Source organism: Podarcis muralis, chromosome 8 (assembly GCF_964188315.1).
Source record: "Podarcis muralis chromosome 8, rPodMur119.hap1.1, whole genome shotgun sequence".
In the NCBI taxonomy this organism is placed as follows: domain Eukaryota; kingdom Metazoa; phylum Chordata; class Lepidosauria; order Squamata; family Lacertidae; genus Podarcis; species Podarcis muralis.
Window position 1 is genome coordinate 74,290,005 of NC_135662.1, and position 25,964 is coordinate 74,315,968.

Consider the following 25,964-nt stretch of genomic DNA (forward strand, 5'->3'; position numbering starts at 1 on the left):
AAGCACCACTTTAGCTAATGGGGCCTCCTGCCGCAGCTGTGCTGCCACTGCACGATTTCTGTTCTCATCCTAAAGCAAAGTTCTTAAGCTGAGATAATATTTCTACAGCGTAGTCTGTAACCTGAAGTGTATGTAACCTAAGGTATATGTAATACCACTGTATTGGCAGCCTTTCCCCTCTTACCTTTGGAGCCAAGGCAGGTATAGTGTTGGGGTCAAATTTGGGCTGGGTGGGTTCAGGGACTGCTTTCACTACCACCTGTGTTTAGTGGTGAGCAGTGGCAGTAGCACACCTTCCCTTGTAGGCTGCCATTCCCTCCCCTCTCAAAAAAGAAGAGGGGGAAGCCCTTTTCTGTGCAACACTATGTCATGATGATGCAGGATGCCCTTCTGTAAAAGAAACCTTTTGCTTCCTTGTGCCCCTCCTCCCAATCAAAATTGCTGGAACATCCCCTGCACTGCATAGGTAAAGGGACCCCTGACCATTAGGTCCGGTCGTGACCGACTCTGGGGTTGCAGCACTCATCTCGCTTTATTGGCTGAGGGAGCCAGTGTACAGCTTCCGGGTCATGTGGCCAGCATGACTAAGCCGCTTCTGGCAAACCAGAGCAGCGTACGGAAATGCCATTTACCTTCCCGCCAGAGTGGTACCTATTTATCTACTTGCACTTTGACGTGCTTTTGAACTGCTAGGTTGGCAGGAGCAGGGACCGAGCAACGGGAGCTCACCCCATCACGGGGATTCGAACCACCGACCTTCTGATCGGCAAGTCCTAGGCTCTGTGGTTTAACCCACAGCGCCACCCGCTCTCCCCACCCCCGCACTGCACAGAGGGTGACAAAAATGTGAAGGGGCATTTGGGATCAACCCTAAGTAGGGAGAGACAGGTGACAGCCCCCCCTCATTTGTGGCACCCCATTATGGAATGCTCTCTTCAAAGAGGACTTCCCTGGCACTGAGCTCCATGTCCTTGTTGCAGCTGGTAAAAATGAAAGATGATGATAATGATAAGTAGTAGTTTTTGTCATTCTTCAGGGATTTTACTGCTCTATTTTCCCTGCAAAAACATTTTCTTCTGTTGTACACTGCTTTAGTTATTGCTGCTGGTTTCAGTAATTCTTGATATAATTGCTATGTTTTCATTATATAAGCCACTTCAAAAGTATGTAGAATAGAAAAGGAGGCATATTTTTTTTTGGGGGGGGGAGGGGTAAACATGGAGGACCAACCCTGGTGATGGAGGCAAGGCCTAGTCTTTCTCCTGAAGTCTTCTGAGCTTGGTGGAGCTGCCCAGTCTAATACTTTTCCTCTCTTGTCCTCTCCCCAACCAAAAAACCCTTTGATCTTTTGTGGATCACTTTGGCAGTGCAGGATTTAGGACTGTCCAGACCACCCAAGTGTTCCTATTTTCCAGGGGCATTCCCAGATTTACATAAGCTGTCCCAGTTTCTGATTTGATCCCCAAATGTCCCACTTTTCTCTATGACGTCTCTATTTTCATCGGAGAAATGATGGAGGGGATGTCTCTATTTTCACCAGAGAAATGTTGGGGGGTATGGGGGGTGGGTGTTTCTCCCCGCACAGGGTGCCAAGCTAAGGGAAAGCAAAATATTACAAATATTAATAATAAATAAATAAATAATAAAACCCTATATTTATGCAGGTACCTACGGAGAAGATCCATAATTAGCAACTGGTACCTCGGGTTAAGAACTTAATTCGTTCAGGAGGTCTGTTCTTAAGCTGAAACTGTTCTTAACCTGAGGTACCACTTTCGCTAATGCGGCCTTCTGCCACGCGATTTCTGTTCTCATCCTGAAGCAAAGATCTTAACCCGAGGTACTATTTCTGGGTTAGTGGAGTCTGTAACCTGAAGTGTCTGTAACCCGAGGTACCACTGTACTACCAAAATGAATTATTATGAAAATAAGAAATATTTAGGGGAGATTGATTTTGTCCTTGCTCGGGGGAACATATTACCAAAGTCCACTCCTGACTACGGAGCGAGCCAGTGCCAAATAATGAACATTTGTTGCCAGTTTTTAGGCCTTTAGTGCCCACAATTTTTTGGGGGGGAACCCCTCTACCCCCCCCCCCCTTATATTCTAGTTCTCCTTAAGCCTGGCTTCCGTTCTCTCTTCCCCTCCCTTTTGCTGAGCAAAACCTCCTTGGCTGTGGAAACTGTTTACTCATGCTGTCTCATTGGCGAAGGACTTCTTCGCTTGCGAGAAGCTCAGGAAGGGGTGGCCGGGTGGGGAGCGATCCCTACGTTGCGTGCATCCTCCTGTAGAAGACGCCCGGTCCTAAGAAGCAGGGATGGGGACGGGGAGGGGGAGGAGGAGGAAAGCGGAGGATCAAGTAGACGGGCGGCGGCAGCCAATCAGCGGCGCTTTCCCGAGCTGCGGAAAGCAGAGCTGGCATATGAGCTGGAGCTTTGGAGATAACACATAGCTGGAATCCTGTGCGCCTCTTTTTTCCCTTCTCTCTCTCTCTCTCTCTTTCTCTTTCTCTCTGGACTGGGAGCAGCTGTGCCCTGAGGATATACCCCCCTCTTTTATTTTATTTCAATGCGTCTCTTCTTCCCATTAAAGTTCCCTGTCACCAGTTAGGGCAAGTCAGCTAAGGTAAGGCTTGAAACGAACTGACCCCTTTAAAGAAATCAAATCAAATCTGTGCCGTATTCTTACGGGCAGGACGAAAGGGAGGCTGCTGCTAATTCCGTCCTCCTAAGCCAGAGATAGCCTAGCTTTTAGGAAGAGGTGTATTAGACTTCTATTTCGCATCGCTGTCTCTGATGGTTGCCTTCAAGTTTTTTATTTTTCCTCTTCTTTCTGCCGGCTGAGCCTTTCCCAGATCATGCGATGCTCCTCTCTTGCTGCGCGCGTCTGCTTAGCCCAGATTATGTGCAATGAAAGCTCTGTTTTAAAGGAGAGAGAGAAAAGAAGACACGGGGTGGTGTGTGCAGGTGTGTATGTATATATAATGTATGTATTCTCCTAGGGAATGGCAATTTCGCTGATGGTTCTGCTACTGCTGCTCCCCTACAGCGTGGGCAAATGCACGCATTTGGAGGGGATCACATTCAGGTCCGACACAGATCTGTGCGCGCTCCTCTGTAGCGTGAGCTGGTTTCCAGTCGCGAGGACGGCTCTGCATGTCGACTTGAGAGGCGGATTGAAACGCAATCGCTTCTCCTCCAAAGCGAGCCTTCTTCCCCGTTGCCCATGTGCTGCGCTTGAAACATTACCTGCTGTTTCAGCCCTTGGAAAGAAAGGGGGGGGGGAGTGCAGGGAAAGCAGATAGCTGAGAGGAGCAGAGCTGCTTTTCCTTAACGCTTTAAACAATTTGGAGGGTAAACTTTCTCTCTTTGACTTCGTGTAGCAGAGGGCACTGGGGTGCAGTGGGATGGAGGCACGGTTAAAAGCTTGCCCCCATTTTTCACTCAATAAAGGAAGATATCAACAAGATGGGGGGCGGGCGGGTTTGGCGGCTTAGTGATCATGAGCATTCCTTGAGAGCTGCAGTTTTTGCACATGGAAACAGTTCGGAGACTCTGGGTGAAAACAGTCGAGGGAGGGGGAGGAGGAAATAATACGATCTTTGGCTAATTAATGCTTTGGAAATATGGTCCCATTGCATCTTCATTTGTGTGTGAGTGCTTGTTGTGGCCTGTCAAAGGGGCAAATGAGCTCCTACAGATAACAAGGCAAAATAAACAGCCGTTCATCACTGCGAGGCAGACATTTGAAAAATAAAATGCATTATTATTTTCATTAAAGTATTTTGCAGATAATAATAAGAATTTTTCTTGAAGGCTTTGAATTAGGATCTGCAGCAGACAGTGTAGCAAAGAGCACACATGCACACCCCCCCCCGTTTTCTGAATATACATAGACGGTATACATACATATATACATGTATATCATTAATGCCTACAGCTGTCAGGTAATTTAAAACAAAACTGTCCCAGCCTCCTTCCCCTTCCATTTTTTTTTAAAGACTGAGTACAATGACAAGGACTAAGCTTTTATAGGCTGAAGGCAAACTATAGGTGCAATCCAGTCAAGTTAAGCGTAAGTGCCAATGATTTCAGTGGGCGAGAGTTAAGCATGTGCATAATGCTCCTGCTGAAAGCAGTTAAAGTAAATGATGCTCAGCTTTGACTGACTGTGTCCTTTATGTGAAGAAATGTTCTCTTTGCAATCTTTCTTCTTTAATCAGTGTATGTAGCAGTAGCAGTAATAATGTCATGTCTTAAAGTCAATAAGTAATCTGAGTTGCTGTACAGAGGTGCGGAGCTGATTGAATACAGGCACTGTACTCATTTTTAGGAGGCCTGAATACAAATTTAGTAAGATAACCATAAATCCTACCAGCCTCTTTGCACCTGGCACTATATTACAATAAACATTTTAGAGGGGTGTTTTAGGAGGGTCCAGGAAGTTAATCCTACCTTCATTTTGTGTAAGGCATGCTAAGCTTTTGGAGTCGCCCCCCCCTTATAAATATAGGAGTGTGTGATGTAATATGCAGTAATAATTTTGTGGAGGCAAGTGTTTTCAAAATGTTGGTGATCCGAACAGAAATTCCTCAGTGATCAGCCTGGATAGCTCAGTCACTTAGAGTGTGGTGCTGATAATGCCAAGGTTGTAGGTTCAATACCCGTATGGGACTAGCTGCACATTGCAGGAAGTTGGACTACATGATCAAACTGTATGAATCAGTCTTTACGGTAGTTTCCTGTTTGTTTACTACATAGGAGATTGTCGAGACTATGCCAGAGAAAAAATGACTTGTTATGTCAGTGGTGGCCACAAGGGGTGCTGTGCAGCTCATAGTTTCATTTTCTTTTCACCACCCATCAAGGCTGTAATCCTATAGCCACTTACCTGTGATCAAGTCTCACCAAAGTCTATGGGATTACGGATGATTAGATATGAAAATAGATGTGATTTAAAGCTCTTTGTAAACTTTTCACAGGGTTTTTGCTTATTTCTTCACAACAGATTTTATTATTTATAGGACGGATTCAATATCACACTATTACAATAGTACCGCCAGCGCAAGCGTTTCTCTATGGGTCTCCGCTAGCGCACCCAGTTAGTTGAATCCAGCCCTACTGCTCAGAATGAAGGTACCAGTACATAATATTCTCCAGGTATATAATGTGCACTGTTTGCTACTTTTACATGGGCGGTGATTCCATTAAAGTATTGTGACAAGCATTTTAGGATAGCTTGACTTGTATATAACAGGAAATCATGTCAATTATGATAATGTATGGTGAATTTCTTATGTGTCGTGGGGGAAGGAGAGAGAGATGATTCACTCAAAATGGGGGAAACGTTTTAAATTCCTAGATCTTGTTAAATTTTCAGTAGCCTTCAGTAAAGAATTGACATTTTTTATTATTTTAAAGAAATCAATGTTGTGGCAGCTTAGTGACTGGATACTGGTAATTTTCATAGACTTTGCTAAACGAAGTATCTTTTAATAGCTATTTGGATCTGGTTATCACCAGGCTTTTGCATAAAGCCAAGTCTGAATTTGCATTATTATTATTTGTCAAAATATTTCTGCCCTTCTTTTTTGTACCCCCCCCCCAAAAAAAAGCCTTTATGGAGGTTGACAATGTCATAATCACTCCTAAAAATACCAAACTGGGAGAATTTACATACACCAAGTTAATAAAGATACCAAAAAGCAGACCGGTACGTTGAGTTACCGTATTTTTCGCTCTATAAGACACACCAGACCATAAGACGCACCTAGTTTTTGGAGGAGGAAAACAAGAAAAAAAATATTCTGAATCTCAGAAACCAGAACAGCAAGAGGGAGCGCTGCGCAGTGAAAGCAGTGATCCCTCTTGCTGTTCTGGCTTCTGGGATAGCTGCGCAGCCTGCATTCGCTCCATAAGACGCACACACATTTCCCCTTACTTTTTAGGAGGGAAAAAGTGAGTCTTCTAGAGCAAATAATACGGTATTTGACGTAACTCAGATGCCTGCTGAAACAGCCTGGTCTTTCGTTGAGCACGGAAATGCAACCAGTGAAAAATCTGGGTAGATCTTGTACCCTCCAACATTCCTCAAAGGAAAATAAGGACATTTCTCACTTGCCCTGCAAGTGACCCTCCTCGACCCTCCCCCCATCCCCCACACACACTCCACAGAGCATTTCCACTATGGCTACACCAACAGGACACAGGAAACACTGAGAAAACCCCTTGATCCCAATGTTATTTTATTCTTTGGTAGATTTCCAAAAAGGAAAACACATGCCAATACAGTGGTACCTCAGCTTAAGAACTTAATTTGTTCTGGAGGTCCATTCTTAACCTGAAACTGTTCTCAACCTGAGGTACCACTTTAGCTAATGGGGCCTCCCGCGGCCGCCGCACAATTTCTGTTCTCATCCTGAAGCAAAGTTCTTAACCCGAGGTACTATTTCTGGGTTAGCGGAGTCTGTAACCTGAAGCATCTGTAACCCGAAGCGTCTGTAACCTGAGGTAAATGAAATTTAGAAAGGGGCAAGGTTAGACCTGGACACACAAAACAATATGGTTTTGTTTGTTTGTTTGTTTGTTTGTTTGTTTTGTTTTGTTTGTTCAGAGAGCCAGTGTGGTGTAGTGATTAAGAGCGGTAGTCTCATCATCTGGGGAACCGGGTTCTCGTCTCCGCTCCTCCACATGCAGCTGCTGGGTGACCTTGGGCTAGTCACACTTCTCTGAAGTCTCTCAGCCCCACTCACCTCACAGAGTGTTTGTTGTGGGGGAGGAAGGGAAAGGAGAATGTTAGCCGCTTTGAGACTCCTTAAAGGGAGTGAAAGGCGGGATATCAAATCCAAACTCCTCCTCCTCCTCCTCCTCTTCTTCTTCTTCTTCTTCTTCTTCTTCCTCTTCTTCTTCTTCTTCTTCTTGTTTTCATATCAAGACTCCTTGCTAGGGCAACCCTGCCCTCTGCCAGCACCTCTCCTCTTCCTCCTCATCTGCTCTTCAGCAGCCTCTGCAAGCTGGCCAAGGGAGCAGACCAGCAGTGGTGACCATGGAGAGGCAACAGAATGCTCTCTCGCAGGCACCAACATCACACAGGACAAGCACCCACTCCTTCTCCCCCCCCCCTTCCCATGAGATTGGCAGTGGCGGTACTGGCAGGGGAAATAGGGACATTCTGGGATCGAATCAGAAGCGGGGACGGCTTTTGTAATTCCGGGACTATCCTTGGAAAATAGAGACAATTGTAGGGAATGCGATCCCCCTTGGTGTTTGGATGCCATTCCCCAAAAAGCCCTGTCCTTTGTTTTCCAAGTGTGTCTCAGATAATTGGAGGAGACATAGTGGGGCCTGTGATGTTGATTTAAATACATAAGGCAGGTAGATAAATCACTTAGGTGATATTTAAGTGGCAACTGTAGGATTCTCCCCTTCTTTCCTTTTGCTGAACTGATCTGACAGCCTACTGGGGAACAAGGAATGCCAGTACTCAGTACTTGAACCCATAAAAGTTGAGCACTGTCAAAATTGTTGATGTAATAATGCAAATTTATTCAAGATGAAGCAGAAATATCAAAGGAGTTTAGCTGGATGTCATCAAGCTTCATGTTAGAGTTTTTAGCCAGATGGTGCTGGACTCTCCTCCCCTCTTGAGTTGGCTGAGGCTGCTGGGAGTTGGAGGTCCAACACATAGCTGTCAACTTTCCCCTTTTCTTGTGAGGAATCCTATTCGGAATAAGGGAATTTCCCTTTAAAAAGGGGAAACCTTGACAGCTATGTTCCAACACCATTTGGAGGCCCACAGATTAGCCACCCTTGATTTAAAGCGCAGGCAATAAAAGGAAACGATTCTAGCCTCATTGCTTCCTGTCTACTATTGTGGTAATAACAGCAGCAGAAAAGCTTGCTTACGGTTAACAGGTTGTTGCAGGCAAAGGTCAATTTGCATGCCAGGATTCACATTCCCAGAGCCAAGAGGCATGGACACCTCTCCTGATCCTCTTCCTCCAAGCACATATGGCTGGTCCGAAACCAAATTGCCAACAACAAAGAAAGGAAGGAATTTGATTTCTCTCTGGATTGTCATTTGAATTGGAAATGGGAGTCTGTGTCCAAAAATGAGGTGTCAGGGTCTGCCTGTCACAAAGTCATGCCAAAGTCATGTCAAGGAAGTACAAGGCCAAGCCAATCAGAGACAAAAGGCAGGTATCCATTCCCAGAGGGACAGCCCTATTAGTCTGTTTTAGCAAAAACGGCATAGGGTCTTGTGGCACCTTATTATAGCATAGACATTTGTGAACTAGAGACCACTTCAAGAGATGGAGGAAGTAGTGTCTGCTTCTGTAGGAATGCAGATTCAAGATGAGAGTAAAGGATTAACTTCTCACCCTTTGCTCCTTTCATGGTGCTTGAAGAGTTGACTTTTGTGAGAGATCTTCATTATACGATGCACTCCCAGGTCCGGTACAAATTCAAATGTTTTGTTTTGTTTGGAACATTTGGTGGCCTGTAAATTATAACAAAATGAGTACCCCCAAAAGGAACTGGAAGTGTAAGCATAAGGAAAAAAGAGGCAACACATCTATTTATCTGAAATTCCCTGAGGAAGGATCAGTAGGGCCCAAAATGTGTTGAATCACTAAACATATCTTTTGTCTACCTCACCGTTTCCCCCTCTAATCTCCAGTTCTATAAATTGTATAAATGATGTTGTTGATAATTTTTTACCCCACATTTTCCTCCAAAGATCTCAGAGTGGCACTTGTGGTTCTCCCTCTCCCCATTTTATCCTTACAGCAACTCCGTGGGGTGAGTTATTTAGGCTGAAAGACGTGACTCTCCCAGTGAGCTCCAGTGTGAGTAAGGATTTGAACCCACACCTCCAAGATCCTAGTATGATATTTCTAGTACTCTGGGAGCTGGACAATTGGCAGTATAAACAAAGCAGGAGAGGCACTTTATAGAACGCTGGAGTTCTTGCCCCCAAATTTCATTTGGTAGACCAGCTGGCAAATTGGTTTCAGGGTGAACAGCCTGTAAGCAAGTTGGCTTGTAGAGAAGAAAATATATGATGTTAGGTAATGTGCTAATGCAGTCATATACATGTCTACTTGGAAGGAAGCCCCATTGAGCAAAATAAGACTTCTCAGCGAGTGTGTACAGGATTGCAGCATTAAATGGTTTCACTCAATTAATTTTTAAACATTTAAATAAAAAAACAGCTGAAAGTGAGAGTATACAAATAGTGCGGAGGGGAACATGCTTAGGATTTTGTATGTAATACAGCATATTATCACCTTTCTTTTGCACACAGCCTTTAGGGTTGCCAGATCAACTGGAAACCCAAAACAACAACAACAACAACAACAAATTATTTGCACCCGCCCATCTGGCTGGGTACCCCCAACCATGCTGGGCAGCTTCCAACAGAATATTAAAAGCACAATAAAACATCAAACATTAAAAACCTCCCTAAACAGGGATGCCTTCAGATGTCTTCTAAAAGTCAGGTAGTTGTTTATCTCTTTGACATCTGATGGGAGGGTGTTCCACAGGGTTGGCGCCACTACCAAGAAGGCCCTCTGCCTGGTTCCCTGTAGCTTGGCTTCTCGCAGTGAGGGAACCATCAGAAGGCCCTCGGCCCTGTATCTCAGTGTCCAGGTAGAACGTTGGGGCTGGAGTCATTCCTTCATGTATACTGAGGCTAATAATAATAATAATAATAATAATAATAATAATAATAATAATATGCCACCCATCTGACTGGGTTGCCCCATCCACTTTGGGCGGCTCACAACAAAATATTAAAAACACAGTAAAACACTATTTCACTATTGGTGACTCAGCAGAAAATTGTCAAGCTACTGTACCTTCCAGCTATTCTTTCCTCAGTCCTTCTGTTTGCCCTCCTCACTCATTTGCCCCCATTTTATTTTAACATTATTATTATTATTATTATTATTATTATTAAAGATTATGGGTCGAACAAAGTCTTCCATTCCATGCCTACAGCAGACTTGTTATAATCAATTGCATCACCAATGCACAATTAACTTTAGTCCAATTGATGTCTGTGGGCCCTCTTGCAGTATGAATAAGTCTAGGTCCAAGAGTTGCAAGATGAAGTGCATTTCATCTGTGATAACTGAGTTCCATGTTTACTAGGATGAGCTAAATACTTGGCTTCTTCTAAGCAGGTTGTGGAGCTGTTTGGTTGTGTTGTGTTGTGTTTTCCTGTTGTACTGAAATGTTTCCATGTGGAGGTGAACATGAAGAACTCTAGTATATCCCCAAACAAGTGTTTCCATGATTTCTTCAGTGATGGGAGAAATTTTGTTTGACTAGACTAAGGTATTTTTAACAGTGATATATAACATTAGCAACCTGAAGTGCTGACTCTTGGCGAGTCTAAAAGCCTGGCTTTTATAGGGCGGTGAAATAATCTACAGGCATCTGAGCAGCAGCCCAGAAAAGACATGTATCATCCACCTTCAAGCAGTATCTACTTTTTTTAGATACTGTTACAGAGATTAACAGTTCAGTCCTGCGTACTGTATATTTACTCAGAAGTAAAGTAGGCCCATTATGTTCAATTGGGGTTATTTTGTCTGTGGTATATTGCATGCTTACCCTTGAATCAACCCCACTGAACACGGCAAGAATTCCTTCTGAGTCAACATGCTCTGCAGATCTCTGAATCATTATTCTTGCTTTATGATTCAAATATTTTATTTCCTGGTGCATAGTTGGAATGGCAGTACTTTCATCAAACGTCTCCATGGCTTTTGTTTCACATGCCATTTTCATTCACAGAACTGCAGAATTTTTGGAAGGGATCCCGGGGGTCATCTTGTCCAACCCCCTGCAATGCAGGAATCTCAACTAATATTGTAAACTGCCATGTGATCCTCGGATGAAGGGCGGTGTAGAAATTTTAATAATAATAATAATAATAATAATAATAATAATAATAATGGTACAGTCATAGTGAAGTTATTTTTTTGCAAAAAAAAATCATTTCCAAACTAGGAAAGACTTGTTGAATTTCTGTCTACTATACCACAGTTAGGGACGTTGGTGGCGCTGTGGGTTAAACCACAGAGCCTAGGGCTTGCTGATCAGAAGGCCGGCGGTTCGAATCCCCGCAACGGGGTGAGCTCCCTTTCCTCGGTCCCTGCTCCTGCCAACCTAGCAGTTCGAAAGCACATCAAAGTGCAAGTAGATAAATAGGTACCACTCCAGCGGGAAGGTAAATGGCTTTTCCATGCACTGCTCTGGTTCGCCAGAAGTGGCTTAGTCATGCTGGCCACATGACCAGGGAGCTGTACGCCGGCTCCCTCGGCCAATAAAGCGAGATGAGCACCGCAACCCCAGAGTCGGTCACGACTGGACCTAATGGTCAGGGGTCCCTTTACCTTTACCTTTTATACCACAGTTAAAGGCACAAGAGCCCTGAACCCTAAACCAAAGCCTAGGTTGACCCATTAAACACAACAAGACTTGGTCTGGGTAGACATACTTACTCAGAGGTAAGACCCACTGAGTTTTGTAGGACTTACTCCCAGGTAAGTAGGCATAAGATTGCAAGTTAAGGGATTTATGTGTGCCTCTGTTTTGCCCTTACACCTCTTCCTGTCTTGTATGCCTGCTGCCTTTCTCTTTGCCTGAGAGTCTCACTCTGTGCGTTTGTATTTTGCTTTACTTTTCCGCATCAGCTTAACCTTCCTCCTTCCCTCTCCCTTCTTCCCACGTGTCACATTTCCTGGGAATCTTCAGAGCAGCACCCGCTCACTCCTTTCGCTCCTTTTGCACATCAATGGCTCATTTAACTGTTGTCCTGTGCTATACCCCCCTCCATGTGCAGGGATGAATGTTTAGTTTGCATTTCAACAAACTTTGGAGGGTGTGTGTGCAAAGTTCAACAGTTAAATACCCCTGCATACATTGGGGTTTCCCCAGGAACGCTGTTTTGTTTTTGAATGGTCTCTTTTCACCTCCAAAGCAATAGTTCAGCATCAGGGTGACAATTACCTAAATGGAACCTCCACACGATGGTGTGCATTTTGGGGGGGAAAGTTAGAGGAAAGTTTTGGAATAAAAACCTATGGGTTCTAGATGTGGGAAGGGGAAGGTTGCTTATACAGCTCTCCTCTTTATGCATGGGAGCTAGTCTAGGAGTGCAGTGTAGGCACAGAAGCCAATTTCCATGTCACCTTTTCTTGTGGGATCAGAACTCTCCCCTAAATCAGAAAGCACCCAAAACTGTAGGAAGCCAAAGGCATGAGCTGATGTGATTGGTGATCTTTTCTCCATACACTGACTTCCTGGAAGAGTGCAAGAGGGGGAAAATAGACTGCAGTGTTTGAGTCAGAACGTCATCCGTTAATAAAGCTAAAGGGATTTATTAAGCAAGAGAACAAGGAGCGTCTAGTGGGAGACTGCTAAGTCTAGGACCTACATTCCCCAGGAGCTCCTGGTGTGACCCGTGACTGACCTTGAGAAGGGAGCAGCCCTTCCAGATGTAGAGAGCCTGAAGAATTACATAGGGAAATGCAGGCAGAGGCTGGATGTGGTTTGCTGTCTGGGATAAGAGTAAGCACTGCGATATTGTTGTTCAGACTGTGCTACGAAGACCTATGCTATTGAATTGGCAGGCAGAGCAACCTGTTTGAAGACTCATGCTTTACACTGTTTTTTCATGTACCTTTTACAGTTTGGGTGTCTGTAGGCTTCCTTGTTTTTTACCTACCTCTATTAAAACCATCAGTTTGCTAGCCATGTCTCATTGAGGCTGCAGGGATAGTACAGAGCTTGCTAATACAAATTTAATAAATAATAATACTGAACTGCCTTCAGCAGTTGTCGCCTGTCCTGTAGTTAAGCAAGCATGCTACTGAATCATACTCTTATTAACTGGAAATTAAATAGGAACAATATGTGATATCGGTTGCAAGGATTCGGAGAGCTCACAGGCAGGAGTAACCAGAACCACATGGTGAAATGGACTAGATGCAAAGGATATGGAGGAGTTTTAATTATGAGTCAAGGTCAATTGTGATGGTCAGGGTGTGGTTGTTAGGGCAATGCTATTGTCTTATAATGGGTAGATCTTGCTGTGCCTTCTACAGGTTCACATCTAAAGTGTACTGATGGGAGTAGACATCCACTTGAGGTTCCTAGAGCCAAGGATCCAGATTACACCTTGGCCCTAGGAATACAGATTGGGTGCTAAATATTTGGTTCTGTCTGGGTGGGTGTTTGCCTGGGATGAGAGGAGAAAAAATGAGGCTGAGGAAGGGAAAGAAACCTGAGTTGTCTAGCTGGCTGTTAAGCAGCCTTGAGATGCTGCAAGAATATCCTGTTAGTTGAGGGAACTGATACTTCTTTAAAGGCTATCATTAACTCTCTAGGTGACTGCTGTTATTCTTCCCTCACTTCCCTGATCAATGTACGTTACAAATATATCCATTCTTTTCCCTTTATGAGTGAAATAACACTCTAAAAGGCTGTCCATATGAGTCAGAGAAGTGCAAAGTAATATAATATCTGTACATAATGTAACCCTAAATAGGTAAGTCACACCAAAAAAAGCACTGTTATCTTTCTAAGCATTTTCTTTTTCCTTCTTTTTCTTTGTTAGAGATTTGAAGTGTTTATTGGAAGATTCGTATCACAAGACAACCACCCTTTCCTCACCCCAAATCTCTGGGTTTAGGGGAGTAGAGCGCTTCCCCCAACCAATCTTCCCTCCATCTCCCCATGCGCTCTTAGCAGAACTGGAATGGAATGTTGGACCATTCAGCACAAGATCTTGTCAAGCTCAGTATTCTGGAGCTTAGACTCTCTGCCCAACACCTTAGAAAAGGGGGGAGGGGGAGGCAAAAGAGAAAACCACCACCACAAGGCTAAACAAGTGTCTGTGCTTGTGTGAAAGTGTGTGTGAGATAGTTAATATTGTGTGTTATTAGAAAATAACCTCGCCTGGAGTTCAGTGTATATACTGTTAACACTGGAATGAGAATATGATTTGATCTTTTCCAAAAAATTTCATGCTGATTCTTGAAATCGGGGAACAAATGTTTCTTTATATTTGAGTACAGTTATTTTGAATCAAGATGATGAACCGAATCTTTTAAAACCACTGATTTCAAAGCTGGACTGATTTGTGTGTGTGTGTGTGTTTTCTACGAATTCCTGAACAGTGCTGGGTGGGAGTCAGCAAGTACAAAATGATAACCTGTTCCACAGATTTCATGGAGAATGATTCTAGCGTAACCATTTCCCTGACAAGCTTGCTTTCCACGTGTCAAAAAGTGCTTTCTCTCCAAGGGGACCGCATTCCATACCATGAACCCCTCTTGTGTTGGGCACCTTATCTTCAGTTTGTGATAACTAAGCTATACTAATCCTGCGATGAATGGTGTTGTAGACTTGGATAAATAATTACAAAGATGGCTTGAAGTAGCATAAGGTAAAGGACACCTGGACTGTTAAGTCCAGTCAAAGGCGACTATGGGGTTGTGGCACTAATCTTGCTTTCAGGCCAAGGGAGCTGGCATTTGTCCACAGACCATTTTCCAGGTCATGTGGTCAGCATGTCTAAACCGCTACTGGCACACAGAGGACCGTGATGAGTGCCAGAGCACACAGAAACGCTGTTTACCTTCTCGCCACAGCAGTACCTGTTTATCTACTTGCACTGGTGTGCTTTCGAACTGCTAGGTTGTCAGGAGCTGGGACAGAGGAACGGGAGCTCACCCGTCATGGGGATTTGAACTGTCAACCTTCTGATCAGCAAGCCCAAGAGGCTCAGTGGTTTAGACCACATACACAGTGATAGTGCCATAGTTTAGCGTTGAACTTGCTTCCTAGATTGTTGTTGCTCTTCCAAGACTTTGAATTACAGTCTCCACAGGTGGGAAGAACAACCTGTGTGGAAGTCTGGTCTACATCTGCCTGTTTTCATAAATGGTGAGCTCTTCAGTATCATTGGTGTTGATGTCTAAACAATGCACTTCTAAACACTCATACTGGTACATTGCAGACAACCCAGTGACCATCCAATTGAGCAGTCTTCATAACTATTAACAAGATGCCCCATATTTCTCTCCTGCACCGTCGAGCTAGGAAGCAAGCCAAGTACCGAATGCTGGAGCCATCACCAAACACACAACTTTGTCAGTTGCAGTGGGATCATTTTAAAAAGGATAGCCAGCCACATTCACAGCACGACCACTACATTAGCAGAGATTGTTTGCCTTTTAAATAAAATGTATTACTGAGCATTTGTCAACACACTAGTATTACTGCATGATGCTTAACAGACCACAATTAGCACAAATATTTATACACCGTTAACCTTTGAGTGGATTTGTATTATCAGTTCCTTTAGGATTCCACATGCTTCTCTGATTTCCCCAGACTATAGAAATGTTAGTCCCTCTCGGAAGCACCTATTTCTCTAGCCCTTACCAACGAGTTCCACACACTAGCTTTATGTTTTTAAAATACCTATAATGCACCATTTGGTCCCAGGGCAAGGTTCATACAGAATCTATAGAACAAATTTAAACATACAGCATAAGAACTTCAACTAAAATCATTTTTTGAAACTATAGTGACCCATTACGTAGAAAACAAGGATTTTAATCTTGCTTTTCAGCCAGAAGGGCTTCCAAAACAACTTACGTCAGATCCTTTTTTTAAAGAAAAGCTACTGCTTGCTTGGAGGCCTGCACCACACTTAAAGGAAAAAGGTATGAGAAGGGAAGAAGCAAAGAAATCTGTGCACCAATTCTTACAATTTAAGTTACACAGTAGTTCTTACAATGGCCAGCTGGAATGGAAGCAATTCAGGGAGAGAAGGAGCTGATCGCTCTGCAGAGCTGATAGGGTAGCTTCTTATCTATCCCTCTGCTGTGGTGTGACGGAATGGGTTGTGGCCAGTTGATATTTGAAGGAGACAAGGATCGTCCAAAAACAGCTGGTCTCTCCACTGAGCAGATGAATAGCCCTGCTTCCCTTCTCTTCCTTGGCTGCAACCAGGTGGAATGGATGCTGCCAGGTCAATTTTAAATGAACCGCTATAGATGGATGCCAAATGACCAAATCCCTTCGGGGAACGAAAGAAAGAAAGGTAGCTCTTTCACTTGCTGGAGGTACCATATAATTTGAAGGAGAAGAAGAAGAAGAAGAAGAAGAAGAAGAAGAAGAAGAAGAAGAAGAAGAAGAAGAAGAAGAAGAAGAGCAGCTACTGCCACAGTGTATATTATTAAAAGTGCACCACTTCTTGTAATTTATTTTGGAATGTATCGAAAAATGGACATTTGGATTTTGTTCCCAGCTGCCAAAATAATGCATGCTCTCAAGAAAGCTATCTAGCCTGAAAATGTCTAGCTTAGACATAGGTGTGCCAGTGTGCATCTCCTAATTGACAGCCAGGTCAGAGGTTGGCACAACGCTGGAACAGTTAATGCATCTGTGGGCTCTTTATTTGTGTTGTTTTAGGATACAATCTGACACTTTGATTCATTTGGACCATGACTGGGGATATCATGATCTTCATAAAAACCAATGAGTCTTGCTCCACAGGACGATTCAGATGCTAATTATTCTCATTAATTTGTAATGAGTGTTTATTCTATTCATCGTGGAGCTTATTATATTTTAATGAGCGTTGCAACTGCCCTGCGGTGAAAAACTCCCCAACGTCTCTGTATATGTGCATAAGTGGGTGGCATTTAAAATTACGGGAATTTGTCCAAAGGGTGACTTGTGCGAATAAGTCTGATGTCTTCAAAAGTATTTGCGCTCACAGTTACTTCTATTTTTTTTTAAATGTCATTTTAAAGCAATGTATTCCAAACTTTGTTTGTTTACAGTTGGTGCAAAACAGCAACCACAACAACCCCTTTAAGTCTGTTTACAACTGGCAGAAACATGCAAGTTGAAGATAGCCTGAGGGCTTCATTAATTTGAGATTTCATTGTGATGATGATAGGTGCACCCAAGTGTTTGTAGAGTATTTGCATCATTATTTTTCTCTCCACATGTGTAAGAATGTCCACTTCTGGAATACAGTATAAGTTTCCTCATTGCTCAGGTTACCAGGCTTTGGGTAGTAAAGGTAAAGGTAAAGGTAAAGGTACGCTTGCTCGTACGGGCCAGTCGTGTCCGACTCTAGGATTGTGCGCCCATCTCACTTAAGAGGCCGGGGGCCAGCGCTGTCCGGAGACACTTCCGGGTCACGTGGCCAGTGTGACGAAGCTGCTCTGGCGAGCCAGCACCAGCGCAGCACACGGAAACGGTGTTTACCTTCCCGCTATAATGTGGTACTTATTTATCTACTTGCACTTAGGGGTGCTTTCGAACTGCTAGGTGGGCAGGAGCTGGGACCGAAAGATGGGAGCTCACCCCGCCGCGGGGATTTGAACCGCCTACCATGCGATCGGCAAGTCCTAGGCACTGAGGTTTTACCCACAGCGCCACCCGCGTCCCTTAGGCTTTGGGTACTAAGAAGCTAAATGGGCACAAAATTATGCATAAAATCCTCAGCATATACTGGCCCTTTCTTCTGAGTAGCCTGGTTTAGCTATCATGGCCAAACCATTGTTGATTGGTAACCTGGGGGTTTGAGCACTTTTCGTTCCATACAGAATTCCTCCCTCCTTTTCCCATTTTGTTAAAGCCTCGGTTTGCCAGTGTGTCCAAGTTGGTTAAACGATAGTTATTGCTACTGACAAGGAACCCCTCCTAATCCACTTTAGTCTGTGGATTAAATTTAAAATTGTTTGCTTGATTCACATGGCACAGCAAGTTATGGTTTGAGCATATCAGGAAAGGGAGGAGGGTGAATACTTTGTGCTCATGATGGTCTGAACTGTACCTGCCAGAGGTGCAGAGTGCATGTGTGAATGTGTCAGAGAGATGGCAGGAGAGAGGAGGGCAATGTGGGAGAACAGCCTTTATTTGATATGTTTTGGAGCCATTTTATACATAACACTTCCTGTTCAAATGCTGTAATGTTGATATTTTTTAGGGGGGAATGGCTGCATATTGCAAATTTCCCCACCCTTTAATTTTATTAAAATTCCTCTGCCCTACAACACTTCTCTATGCTGAGGTTTTTTTTATTATTATTGAAACACTGATATTTCTCCTTCTTTCATTATGAATTAGTGATAAAGAAGAGGCTTTGGAATATGGTCAATAGGAAATGTCCTCAATTTAAAAGCTCCCTACATTGGCAATTTTTGCTGATTTGGAAAATTCAGTAGGTCTCATAATTAGCAAGGCTGATTAAGTACATCATGCAGAAATTGCAAATTAAGCCTATTCCTTCACATTGAATATGAAATACAGTTACACAGATTTATTTTATGCCGTAATGTGAAATGAATAACATCTATATGCAGCTCTTAAAAACTTCAGCTTCATCCAGGATGAACAACAATCATCAAGGGGAAAAAATACAGTGACATCTAGAGACCACTGAGTGAAATCAACAATAATATTTTGGTATAATTGAATTGTGTGTGTCCCAAAATGGCATGAAAAAAGTACTCAAGCTGCTAAGCTAAATATTTACATCACTCAGTGGTTTATTGTAGTTTACCACAGTGTCTCCCATTGATCTTCACTGCAATAAAATATTCTTTTGCATGGGCCAACATAGTAGCAAAGTATTTAAGTAATTCCAAAGTGGAATTACTTAAATAAATTGAATTTATTTATTTATTTATGTCATCTTAAAAAAAATTAGTATCAAGGTATTAGAAGAATCCTCCTCTTCTTTTCTATGTGACAAATGAAAGACTGGCAGGAGTGTGGATTGTACCTGTAGGATATTTATTTATTGAATTTGTATCCCTCCTTTCTTCCTGAAGGAGCACAGGAATGCAAACATTATTATTATTATTATAATTTAAAAAATCTAAATCCATTAAAACATTATTTTAAAAAGAAAACATTTCATTTAGAGAAAAACATCTAAAGACAGTCATTCTATCCAGTAATCTTGAGGTTGTCAGGCACAGTATTCTGCAGCTGCCAAATGCCTGGGTAAACAGGGATGTTTTCAAATTACTCCCGAAATTGAATAATAAAGAAGACAGGCACATCTCACGAGGGGTGGCATTCCACAACCGGGGAACTACCACCAAAAAGGCACTGTCACAGGTCAGCGGCAACTGGGTAGCCCTTGGTGTTGGTGCCACAAACAACGTCTATAAACCTGCTTATCTACCTGTCAAGCAGCTTCCAATGATAGTCTTTTCTAGGGGGGTGGGGAAAATAGGGCACCATGTGCCATCTATTTCATGTTTTTATGTTGCCAGTGTGGCACCCACAGATGCACATGTGCCCACAGAGGCTTTCTGTGGTGCCCACAAGCGCTCTTCTTTCTGCTTCCCTTGTCAAAATCAGACGTGAAATAAGCATTCTGTTGTATCGAATTGCATAGGTTGCCGCAGTGTGTGTTTGGTGCCCACGACCATTTCTCCAGAGTGCAAATGTGCCTGCAGACCTAACAAAGTTGAAGACGCTTCTGAAAACTCTGTTTTCCCCGGGCATTCCTTGATCATTGATCATGGGTTGGTGTGTTTAATAGTGGCTGGTGCATTGGGTCATTGGAGGAGGGAAAATAGCATTCTTTTATTTTATTGTGCTGTTTTATGTTTTCTTCTTCATTGTATGGTTTGATCCTTTGGTAACACTGCTTTGAATTTATAAAATATGCCACTTAATGTTTTGTGACTCTGCAGTTTTTGAGGGCATTTGTAGAGAGGAGAAGAGAGGGGAATTCTGTTGCGCAAGCAGAATGGGTACAGCCCTGAGTTTTAAAAATAAATTAAAAAATAAATAAATTCATGTAGCAGCAGTTTTGGGAGATCCCCAGCCGCACTGGGGCTAAATAACCCAGGCCACTCCCCCCAAGCCAGCCGATTGGCTGGCCAGGGGATGACATGGCCGGGGATTCCCTCAATCGTGTGGAGGCTGAGGGCCAGCACATGAAGGGGGTGTGAAGCCCGCAACTCCACCTCCTCTCAAGCTTGGAAGTGGCTTTCCAGAACAACTGTTTGACCTGCAGTTTGTGCTTTTTTAGACCTTCTCTTGTTCCTAGTGAAAGGATTTAAAGTTCCTTTCACTTCCATTCCACCACCCCAGTTGCTGATTGGTTACATGGGTAGAATTGGCCAATCAAGAATCATGCAGTGTATGAGATCATGTGCTGTACACAAGCTAGCTGTTGGATTTTACCACATCAGGAATGGGAAACCGGTGTCCCTCCCTATGTTGGAGGACTCCATCTCCCATCAGTCCCAGCCAGCATGGCCAATGGTTATCAATGATGGGAGCTGTAGTCTAACGTCATATGGAAGTCTACATGTTCTCCATCCTTAAGCTATGGGATGATGTCATTGAGGTGATGTAATGAAAACTGAAAAAATATGGCAGTGTAAATGATTGAACTCGCCTTTTCACAAGCTGTGCCAAAATAATTGCCCCCCCAATCCCCAATCCCCCCAATTTTTCATACTGCTGAATATGTTTGTGAAAAACAGGACTATAAGCTAAGCTCTCACTTTATGGACAGTGTTGGTTCTTCATTTCAAATGGAAATTGGTTCCTCGAAGGTTTAATGCCATTCAGCTTGAGATGTCTCAAAAATAATGTTATTGAGTGATCCCCAAAGGCTGCATGAGTCTGGTATCCTAATGTTTATTTAGTCTGATACTCTTCAGTTTGTCATTTTTTCCAGCCCGCAAGGCCACGTAACTCTAATTGCCTACAGGCATGAGAGATTAGTTTCTTTCTTAGAAGCAAAATTAATAGGTATTTTGAAGTGCCTCCATTTTGTTTTAAAGCTTCCCTTGAAAGCACAGTGTGATGAGTTAGAGATTTCTTTTCAGGCACCTACCAATATATATCCCTTATTCTTTATTTTAAAGTGATATCTCTTTTTGCTGGGGTTGCTAAATCTGAGAGCAAATCATTTAGCTCTTTTATGTGAGGGAGCTCAGGCAAGCTGCAGCATTATTTTGGCTTTTGAAGGCCCCTTTACACAAAGTATTCCTTAGCTTCTTTTATGTCCCACTTACTAAAATCTGAGTATGAAAAACTAAGTGAATAGCATACAAGTTTTCTCCTAAAATAGGAATGTTTTCAGAATGCTGCTTTTTCCCGCTCTGCTGCTCTTAGGTCTGAGAGAAAACGGACTCCCCAAATTCTCTTTTTTTTCCAGTCCAGGAGTATTCAGTTCCTTCAGGGGAGACCCTCGGAATGTCCCTATTTTCCAGGGACAGTCCCAGATTTACAGAAGCTGTCCCAGTTTCTGATTTCATGGATGCCCCACCTTTGCAAAGGACATCCTTATTGGAGGGTATGGTAGGACGTCCCTATTTTCATCAGAGAAATGTTGGCGTTATGCGAGCCCTGAACCAAGGAGATAAGTAACTATACAACCTTTAGAAGACATCCAAAGGCAATAGGGAAGGTTTTTATTTAAAAAAAAACCTGTGGCTGGGGCAACTGTCAGATGGGGGGAGGGTTGTAAAGGTAAAGGGGACCCTTGACCACTAGGTCCCGTCGTGGCCAACCCTGGGGTTGTGGCGCTCATCTCGCTTTATTGGCCGAGGGAGCCGGCGTACAGCTTCTGGGTCATGTGCCCAGCATGACTAAGCCGCTTCTGGCGAACCAGAGCAGCACACAGAAACGCTGTTTACCTTCCCGCCAGAGCAGTACCTATTTATCTACTGGCACTTGACGTGCTTTCAAACTGCTAGGTGGGCAGGAGCGGGGAGTTTTCATTCAAGGAGGACTAAGAAAATAAGGAAGACAAATGAATATATGTGAAACTTCTTGGAGATGCTCTGAAATCCTCCCTCCCTTCCCCTCCCTGTCTGTAGCCATTTTATTTTCTTAGAGGTCAGAATAATGCAGCATATTTTATCTCCTGCTTGGTTAAGTAAGAATTCACCTATCTCAAATATGCATGTATGTACTCCCTATCAGAGTAATTATGTCAAGGACACTGAGCTAATTATTTGACAGCACTTGTGAGGAGTTCCTGGGCATGTACTCTTTATCTGCAGCAGTGTTGACTACTGTATAGTGTTGCACTCATAAAGCCTTATCAGAGGAGCTTGAAGTACTTTTGACATGCAAGAAAAAGCCCCGAAGCCACACTTGAGTTGGATTACACTTTAGAAACCTATTAGTTATTGTGGATGTTGCTATCTTTTTCCCCCCGTTTAGGAATTTAAATATTTCTCTCTGTGTGTCATTTATAACTTTGAAAGATCCTCTACACAACACTGATAGCTCAGTATATTTACAAAATTTCTGGTTCATCATGATCTATATTATAATCTGGCAAATACTGTTCATTGGCATGCACTTATTTTCCATTTGCAAGGTAAACTAGAGCTATTTTTGTTGTCAGAGTAATTTAACAAATGCATTACTTAATCTCTGAATTTTGATAGTTCTATAGAAACCTGCTCCTATTCCAAATGAAAAACAGGCAGTCTAGACCTGTAGGGTCTACTTTGACTTGACAGTGGCTCTTGAGGATCTGACAGAGATCATTCATAGCATCTGCTACCTGGTTTTATTTTAACTAGTGATGCCATATATTGAACTGCAGAAAATTTGCATGCACCGCCATCAAGCTGTAGCCCCTTTCTTCCCAGCTTTCCATATGGAAGTGAACTCTCCTAAGTTTTTATATTCTTTCTCTGTTTCCTTCCCCTTAGCCTTTTTTCTTTTTTAACTACGCAGCAGCTGCCGCTGTTCTAGAACAGCATTTTACTTAATTTTATTTTTTTGTTTCCAGGGAGAAGAATACATACTGTCGTTTCCTTGCAACTGAGAGATGTGCTTCTTGGTCACTGAAAAATTGGATATGTTGACTGTCATCTCTATGACTTGAGGTCTTCAACAAATTTCACTTGACCCTTCTGGGCAAAGGCCAATCAACTACCACCTGGCTGAGTAGGGACTCGGAAGATTGTGGTAAGTTGTGGATCTTGTTAAAATGGAATGGCTCAATTATGTTTGTGGCTCTCGTCTAAATGGTAAGTGTGGGAGAACGAATCAAAATGAATCTTAAGCCACTTTTATGCAAGAGTTTTGGTCCAATTTAAATGTATGTGGCACCATCTATGAACATGATGCTGTATAGGTTTCTCCTATAGGAGAGCCAATGTGGTGTAGTGGTTAAGAGTGGTAGACTTGTAATCTGGTGAACCGGGTTCCCTTCCCCGCTCATCCACATTCAGCTGCTGGGTGACCTTGGGCTAGTCACACTTCTCTGAAGTCTCTCAGCCTCACTCACCTCACAGAGTGTTTGTTGTAGGGAAGGAAGGGAAAGGAGATTGTTAGCCGCTTTGAGACTCTTTAGGGTAGTGATAAAGCGGGATATCAAATCCAAACTACTCCTTCTCCTTCTTCTCCTCTTCTTCGTCTCCAAGGGCTCACACTTTAAAAATGATGTACAGTATTGCACTATGCTGACCTGGCATATTGGTGAATGGTGCATTAGTAGAAATGGAACTAAATCTTCTGACATTGATCATCAGAATGATTCTGTGGTGCAGTCCTGTAAGCAAGAGTAATGCCAGGCATGGATGTCAATCTGGTCAAAAAACATCCATGTGTATTATAATTATTCTTAATTAAATTACTCAGTGTTTGATAACTGATAGATGAACATTTGAAGCATCTGCACAGAAAATGATTGCCTTTGAGGTGACAGCAGGTGAATTGTAAATGCTATCTGTGGTGCTAGATCTATAATGGCTCAGCCAGGCATACATTTGATATTCTACTTGTCAAGTGATGAATGTGTGACTGAGTTGACAAGGCCTTTGTGCTCCAGAATACTGGATGCCAAGGTCACCAAGACTTCATTATGCAGACCATGTGCATTCTGTAGCCGAGGAGTTGCCAGCCTGGCAGTAGCAGGCCCCATGGCACCTGCAGTGACATTCTTTCTTTTTTTAGAGTATGTTTCTAGCCCTCCTAGAAAGAAAGTTATGAAGCAAGATGTGCAGGCACCCTTCTAAATGATTTCTGCAAAAAGAGCAAGCTTGGCTGGCCCCACCTGTCAGCATTTTGGGTCAAGTGGTGATTAAGTGAATTGTTTGGACACCAGGCAATGGCAATGACCCCAGGCAGAAATTCAACAGATTCAACCTTCTCCCATATAGAAATACATTTGTGGGGGAAACTTCACCATTGTACTCTCTCTCCTATTTTGTGTTACGCCATCATCCCCATGGCAGACATGTTGTGGCTGGCGCCGCAGTCTAAAATGGTTCGTGATACCTGCTGTAGCATTTAGGAAGTTTATGATTTCATGTGGTTTAGGTGTGACTTTTGGATGTAAATCCTGGCCTTAGGCTTCCCAATCAAAAGGTCGGTGGTTCAGATCCCTGCGATGGAGTGAGTTTCCGTTGCTTGGTCCCAGCTCCTGCCAACCTAGCAGTTTGAAAGCAACCCATAAAGTGCAAATAGATTAATAGGTACCACTCTGGCGGGAAGGTAAACAGTGTTTCCATGCTCTGGTCTGGTGTCGGTGTTCCATTGCACCAGAAGAGGCTTAGTCATGCTGGCCACATGACCCGGAAAAACTGTCTGCGGAGCAGACAAATGCCAGCTCCCTTGGCCTGTAAAGCGAGATGAGCGCCGCGAACCCCAGAGTCATTCATGACTGGACTTAACTGCCAGAGGTCCCTTTACCTTTACCTGGTTGTTAGAATACTAGTCCTCAAAGCATTTAACTGTTTTGCCCCAGTCAAATGATGCTTAAAACTGCCGCCCACAGGCCGCTGGCAGTTTTCAAACATCCTTGAGACTGCAGTGAAAATAACTGAGGAAAATTCGGAATAACCAAACATACACTGGAAAACCAACCAATTCTTTAGATTAAATTTTAAGTAAAACCTGCCTTGCCTTTCCAGCTGCAGCGGAAGCTCCAAAGAAACCCCTGGCTGTTTAGACAATTATTTCCCATGTGGGCTTATAGCTTTATTGAATTGCAGCCACAAAGGACAAATACACTTGACTTTATATATATATATAATTCAGAAGCTCTTCAAGTACCTTCTCATGTGGTGGCCTTAAGGTAGGAATAATGCAATAGTTGGCAAAGAACAAGAGAGCTGCAATAATTGCCACAAACACACACATATGGTAGGGCTTAAGCTGGTGGAGCTAATGCTGTTTTTCATTGTTTTCATTGTAATTATCTGCATATATATATGTATATATATATATAGAGAGAGAGAGAGAGAGGGCATGTTTTAATTCTGTTTAATGCTTTTTAAAGGACTGTTTCTAGCTTTTCTTACTTTATTTGTAAGCTGTTTTGAGTCCTTGTCAGGGCAGAAGTGGTTTTAGGGTAGCTCGACCAGTTTGGCCGAACTGGGTGCTGTGCTGCAGGGAGTACCACAACAATGTTGTAGAATGGGATGTGAGAGGTGGAGGCAATTTTAGCATTGCACAAGGTGCCACTGAAATCCGAAGACCCAAAATCTGCCACTGGTCAGGGGGAAAGGCAGGCTATAAATAAAGTAATAAATAAAGTACACTAGTTACTTATAATCATGGAATTGTAGGAAAGGACCCTGTGCATTATCTAGTAGGAAAGTTGGAAAGGACCCTGTGCATTATCTAGTCCAACCCCTTGCAATGCAAGAATCTCAACTAAAGCTTCCCTGACAGAGGTCCATCCAACCACTGAATAAAAACTTCCAAGGAAGGCTAGTCCACCATCTCCTGAGGCAGACTGTTCCACTGTAGAATATATTATAGTAACAGTAATAATCAAAGTGTTTGAAATCTAAGGAAACTGGTAAAAAGTCTTATTGAGTCATCTGTGGTAAACACAATGGACTTGTTCATTGTTAACCCTGGTGGTTCCTTTGCTTATAAGAAGATGCAATAGACCAGACATGTTCAACCGGTCGA

General features: G+C 43.1%; 1 protein-coding gene across 3 annotated transcripts in view; it reads left to right on the forward strand.

Moving 5' to 3' along the window:
• Window positions 1–2,376: 2,376 nt before the first annotated feature.
• Window positions 2,377–25,964, forward strand: part of CDH18 (cadherin 18) — a 293,809-nt gene continuing 270,221 nt past the window's right edge. For 2 of the 3 annotated variants that reach the window (XM_077933349.1, XM_077933351.1), the window contains exons 1-2: window positions 2,377–2,966; window positions 22,828–23,006. The gene's annotated coding sequence lies outside the window, so the exon portion shown is untranslated. The remainder of the gene's footprint in view (window positions 2,967–22,827; window positions 23,007–25,964) is intronic. The other variant, XM_077933350.1, reaches the window with a different exon arrangement.